This window comes from Amblyraja radiata, chromosome 20 (assembly GCF_010909765.2).
Source record: "Amblyraja radiata isolate CabotCenter1 chromosome 20, sAmbRad1.1.pri, whole genome shotgun sequence".
NCBI lineage: Eukaryota > Metazoa > Chordata > Chondrichthyes > Rajiformes > Rajidae > Amblyraja > Amblyraja radiata.
The window spans coordinates 46,610,099-46,616,249 of record NC_045975.1 but is presented as its reverse complement, the minus strand read 5'-3'; the positions used below and the strand labels follow the sequence as shown (position 1 = coordinate 46,616,249).

Genomic DNA, 6,151 nt, shown 5'->3' with positions numbered 1-6,151 from the left:
GGCTTAAATTATATATTTGCAGATTCTTTTTCTGCAAACGATACAGGTTCTGCCAGCAGTTTGTCATAAATGTTTGGAACGTATACTCCCGCTGTAGCCAGGATGTGGTCCATAGGCACGTCCATCCTCTTAGTCACTGGTGTGGATGCTGCCCTGGTGGAATAAGATTTATACGCATTAGTATGTACTCCAGCAACTTCCAGTACCTGCTTGAGCCACTTGAGATAGTTTGGCTCGTCACCCGACCATAAGGTTTCTTGTGGCTGACCCATAAGGCTTTTTCTCTCCCTCGAGGATTACTTATTGTGTCGATGTAGTTCAATAAGTGGGTCATGACACATAACCGTGGTTCAGGTGGGTATGCCCGGAATCCCATGACTAGACCTGATGTTCCTGGTCTGCTCTGTTTGACCAGCCCCTAATGGTAAATGTAACATGGTCTAGTAGACCATATTGTCTAATCGTAGTAGATGGAGGAAACTGGACTCTTTGTGCTGAGACAAGGCCATCAGCATGACCCTTCAGGGTGGGCTGTTCCAGGTTGAGGGACCTGGCTGGTGACCATCCCCTAAGGTACGTCAGGTCCACACTGACATCCCAGATTTGGGTGTACCTAGGTCTGGGGAATTTGCCTCTCCTGAATTTGATCACCAGCGGGAGGTACCCTAAGGCCTGTAGTCCTGGTGCCCGAGTTAAGTAGGCTGACAGAGCAGGTTTTGTTGTAGTTGAATATGTAGTTCCTGTATTTGAATAGTGTCTTCCCACTTCTTGATGTTCACCAAGTATGTTCCCTAGTGGATATGCGATGGGATGCTATCAGCGTGTCGATAGCACTATTTTGACAATCCAGGCCCAGCAGGTCTTCCCAATTCTGCAACCCAAGCGCAGTGATGGTCTTTTCAAATCTGCAACCCAGTTTAATTTACCGTGGCATGTGCGCAGTACCCGACTGATGAGGCCGTAGTACCTGATGAGGTAGGAAAAAAGGGGGGAACATAGATTAGATCCCCCCCCCCCCTAGTTCAGCGGGAATGAATTTATTGCCACTGCCTCAAATTTGGTTTCATGCGACATACATCGGTACGTGGAGATTCAATTGAAATACAGGGAAATTGATATCTGGTGTTCCATATTGCTTTGTAATTCCAGCAAATACTTTGGTTTAATATGTCTGTTTACAGTATTTAGCTCACCTGGTAGGTAAGTTTGCTGATGGTCGAATATGTTTGATGACCTACAGTTACCAATTGTTAAATAAATTGTTACATGATATCGATTTATACTGCCCAAGTGGTTGGTGGATGCCACCACTGTGATGTTGTTAATTTATAAACGAACATGCAAAATGGTGCACTACTGAATAATATGCTTTACCAATAGAACGTACTCAATATTTCCAACTAGGTTTTTTCGCCCAGTGTCTATAGTGATTTGCCACCATGTTCTGGGTGTGGGTTTAGTTTAAACATAGCACTTAATGGAAAGGTTCAAGTTAAGTAGCTGGAAATGCTGCTACTAACTCCCAATTATTCTAGCTACTGTTGAATGGTTGGTTGATGATGCCATTAATTGTTACAGGTTGTGTCATGTGCTGACTCTCCTATGGCAATGTTATAGATGAGTGGATAGAGTTAATTGAATACCAGATAGTCAATAGTTGTGGATGGTGTCAACGTAGATCTATCTGGATAGTATGACAGGTCGGCTAAATAAGTATAGTAGCTAAGCTGTTGATAGCTATTCCCATGGATTTGTCGTCGTCAATATCATAGGGACATGCCATGACGATTTGTTCCTGGGAACAGTTTGGCTTATATTAGCCATAGTCGATTATTTATACTGCCAAGTTACCCCATCTAGGTATCTCCGAAATTTTATGAATGGGTACTGAATAGTATGCATCTTTTAAGCTGATGTCTACCATAAAGTATCCTAGGAAATCCAAGGTTGGCAGTTACAATATTCCATAAGTGTGTATCCTGGTGAAATACTCAAGTGGTAAAGTCAATGATGGTGCGACATTCACCATCTTAGGGATTTTTTGGTGCCAAAGATTCATATTAGGTTTTTTATGACCCCTTGTATATCAATGATGGTGTGACATCACCATCTTGGTTTGTTGGTACCAAAGGTTTATATAGGCTTCTTTATGACCCCTAGTATAATTTTTTTCCAGTTTGCTAGTCCCTCATGTTCTTTTTAGTGAGAGGGTAGACCCCTTGGGGTGCATGCTGAACTGGTAATATATGGTCCCTAGATAAGGGACGTATCAGATATTAAACTGATAAAACAGATACTATACTTGACCTTAGCCAAAAGGCCGAGAAAGGATGGGTTCTTAATTCAATTTTTATCCTTGAATATTATTGGTATATGACTACCAAGTGTGATAGTTCTTAATGTTCCCAACCCAGGTGTGATTTCCACCCCCCCTGTTAGTACAAATCCTTCACCTTTTGTGTGATGGTAGGAACCATACTTATCTGTCTTCACTGTTGTTTAGTGGTGTGTTCATTTCTTCGGTTTCTGGTTCCTTGTCTGTAGGGATGGTGTTGTTGAGGGTGGCGCATTTTCCATGGGGCCCGCTCTGGACCCTGGCCTGAAAGTGCTTACTGGGGGTTGGCATGCGGGCCCCGAGCTTTCACCAGTACTATTAAGTAGACGCCTCCTGGTGGACGCGTAGAGGCACTGCTGTCTGGTTTTGTGTGGTGCTCATTCCAGACCCTGCCCTCTTGATGCCGAATATTTTGGATACTTCGTCCAGTTTCTTAGGCTTGGTTTGATAACTTAGCCAGATAGCAGGATCTGTGGTTGTGAGGTCAACGTTCTCACAGTCCTGTAAATTCTTTTTTTTTTTTTTTAGTTGAGGGCAGGTTTTATAATTTCCTGAGAAGTTGCGGAGCATCTGTGAACAGTAGGGTCAGGTGTTTTGCTATACTACCCTGCCCCTCTGGAATGAGCATGCGAAAATGATAGCCGACGTCAGGGATATCAAATGCAATTCAAGATATTTGGGTTTTAAAAAGCTATGCTTAATGTACCCCCCAATAATGGTGGGCACTTTGAGTAAATGCAATTTAGGGGAGGCGTGATGAAATCCAACGCCTCATGACTACCTATCTTGGAGAGGTTTTTTGAAAACAACAGGTAGTTGTTGTTTGTCATGTACATCAATGATCTGGATGAAGGGGTGGTAAATTGGATTAGTAAGTATGCAGATGATACCAAGATAGGGGGTGTTGTGGATAATGAAGAGGATTTCCAAAGTCTACAGAGTGATTTAGGCCATTTGGAAAAATGGGCTGAAAGATGGCAGATGGAGTTTAATGCTGATAAATGTGAGGTGTTACACCTTGGCAGGACAAATCAAAATAGGACGTACATGATAAATGGTAGGGAATTGAAGAATACAGTTGAACAGAGGGATCTGGGAATAACCGTGCATAGTTCCTTGAAGGTGGAATCTCATATAGATAGGGTGGTAAAGAAAGCTTTTGGTATGCTAGCCTTTATAAATCAGAGCATTGAGTATAGAAGCTGGGATGTAATGTTAAAATTGTACAAGGCAATGGTGAGACCAAATCTGGAGTATGGTGTACAATTTTGGTCGCCCAATTATAGGAAGGATGTCAACAAAATAGAGAGAGTACAGAGGAGATTTACTAGAATGTTGCCTGGGTTTCAACAACTAAGTTACAGAGATAGGTTGAATAAGTTAGGTCTTTATTCTCTGGAGCGCAGAAGGTTTAGGGGGGACTTGATAGAGGTCTTTAAAATGATGAGAGGGATAGACAGAGTTGATGTGATCAAGCTTTTCCCTTTGAGAATAGGGAAGATTCAAACAAGAGGACATGACTTCAGAATTAAGGGACAGAAGTTTAGGGGTAACATGAGGAGGAACTTCTTTACTCAGAGAGTGGAATGAGCTTCCAGTGGAAGTGGTGGCGGCAGGTTCGTTGGTATCATTTAAGAATAAATTGGATAGGCATATGGATGAGAAGGGAATGGAGGGTTATGGTATGAGTGCAGGCAGGTGGGACTAAGGGAAAAAAATTGTTCGGCGCGGACTTGTAGGGCCGAGATGGCCTGTTTCCGTGCTGTAATTGTTATATGGTTATATGGTAGTAAGCTGCCGTCAGTTGAGACTGAAAAGCCATCTCGCTAGTGGTGGAGCCACATAGCGGCCACACCCAGCAGCTCTTCCTGATCCTGTACCTCAAGCATACCTCAAGATGTTGTTCAGCCAGTGACCCCTCTTCTTGACCAGCCCAGCCCTGGTCGCCATCGATCCCTCGACAAGGGAGATGGCCAGTGCTGTAGGCACTGGAGTGGGAGTGTTAAACTCCCTTGGCGGACTTGCCCCTGCTCCTGAGGCAAGTCTCGCTGGAGTTTTTGGCTCCATGACCTTACTCTGGCTTGGAGAACAGACACTTACTTGTTCTCGTTTGAAGTGCCGATTCCATCTTCTGTGTCTGTCTCCAGCCCGAGGTTTGGTTGCTGGCTTTGCTGATAGAGGCTGTCTGCCGTTTTCGGGCGGCATTTCTGCGGTTCTCGGGCGGCGAGTCTCCTTGTCAGGAGATGCAGGTGTTACCGGCCGGTTTTGAATTTCCCTCCAGTCCGCTGCTGTTGGTCAGACAGCTGTTAGGGGACTGGGCATCGGCGCAGTACCCTGACTGTGGACCGCAGTGTGTGCGGTCCCGGTGCCGCCTCTCCCCCCTCCACTGATGGGACGTTCCTTCCCTGGAGTCGAACGGGGGATGCTTCCCTCTGTTCTGCTTTGCTGTGTCCAGTTCCCCTGGAGCAACAAAGAGAAGCAAATTCGCGAGTTTAACCTGTAAGTAAGTACTTACCTAACGGTCCGTTCTTTCAGGCTTGTAACGGGAGCGCCTGTACTCCCGTTCGTCGCTGTTGCATCTACGTGAACGCAATGGCGCTCATGCGTGCTGGACGGGTTCTTCTTCACATAGTCACTCACGTGACTCCGAAGTAAAACCAGGTGACCATGGGGATAAGCTGCACACAAAGTTATCTGGTCAAGGAGTGAATAGGAGCGGTTCGGTGATAAGAAAAATAGACAAAAGATCGTATCAGTTGCAAAATGCAGAGCAAGAAGACATGTCTAGGAAGGAACGGCAGATGCTGGTTTAAACCGAAGATAGACAACGGGACAGGCTGCATCTCTGGAGAGAAGGAATGGGTGACGTTTCAGTGGAGACGCTTTTCAGACAAGACATGTCTAACAGAGGAATCAAGTTACCCAAGATTATCAAATTCAGTTCAAGTCCAGAGGACTGCCATGAGCCCAAATGGAAGGTGAGATGCCATTCCTCAAGATTGCTTTGAGCCTCATTGCAACAGTGCAGGGAGTCACAGACTGTTCGGTCACTCCCACATCCAAGAGTCAGAATGAGATAACAGGCAGCTCAGCAGTGCCCCATGGATTGAACACAGGTCCTCCGCAAAGTAGAAACCAAACGCGTATTTGGTTTCTCCAATGTAGAGGAGGCCACGTCGTGAACACAGGGAAAGGAGCAGAGGGGGAAAAGAAGAGACCGTGAGAGAAAGGGAAGAACGCAGTAGAGAGGGAGGGGGAGAGTGGGAGTTGAGTGTTAAATAAGGGGAGGGAAGAGGGCAAGATACTTTCCACACTTTCCTCTTCACCTCAATCTCTTTGATCATCTCCAAGGCAGAAGAAGTGGTAAGTTTTGGCCTTTTACTGTTAAATAAAAAACTATTTGGGAAAACTTACATCAATGTTATGAGTCTCCAATTCTTTATATCCTTCATCTCCCTCTTCTGCTTGTAGATTAGGGTGATGCTGCCCTTCCTCATGGAGTCTGACATGCTGCCGGCTAGAAGCATGTCGTTGTATACTTCCAGCAGGTCCGGGCCCACCCAGTCCCACAGAGCCGAATACAACTCGGCCGGTAAGCTATCGCTTCGGGGAGTTTTACTCGAGTCAAAGGAGCGGATGGAGCCAGTCAGCTCCTCTAGGATCAGTGGTTGGTCCAGACTCTCCCGCTTGCTGTCCTCCAAGACCTCCGTGATAGAGGACAGGAAGTTCTGGGAGGCGGTGCTGTCTGTGGCCTTTTTGTCATACAATTCCATGTAAAAGGATTTGCAGGCCCTCATCATGTCTGTCTGTGAGGAT

General features: G+C 45.6%; 1 long non-coding RNA gene and 1 pseudogene across 1 annotated transcript; one reads left to right on the top strand and one right to left on the bottom strand.

The window, feature by feature from the left end:
• The first annotated feature begins 394 nt into the window (after positions 1–394).
• On the top strand, positions 395–5,602 carry LOC116984463. The gene is made up of 3 exons (XR_004415037.1): positions 395–405; positions 5,114–5,117; positions 5,501–5,602. It is a non-coding gene; the product is annotated as an uncharacterized LOC116984463 (long non-coding RNA).
• Positions 2,220–2,332, bottom strand: LOC116984865 (annotated as a pseudogene).
• Positions 5,603–6,151: the final 549 nt, after the last annotated feature.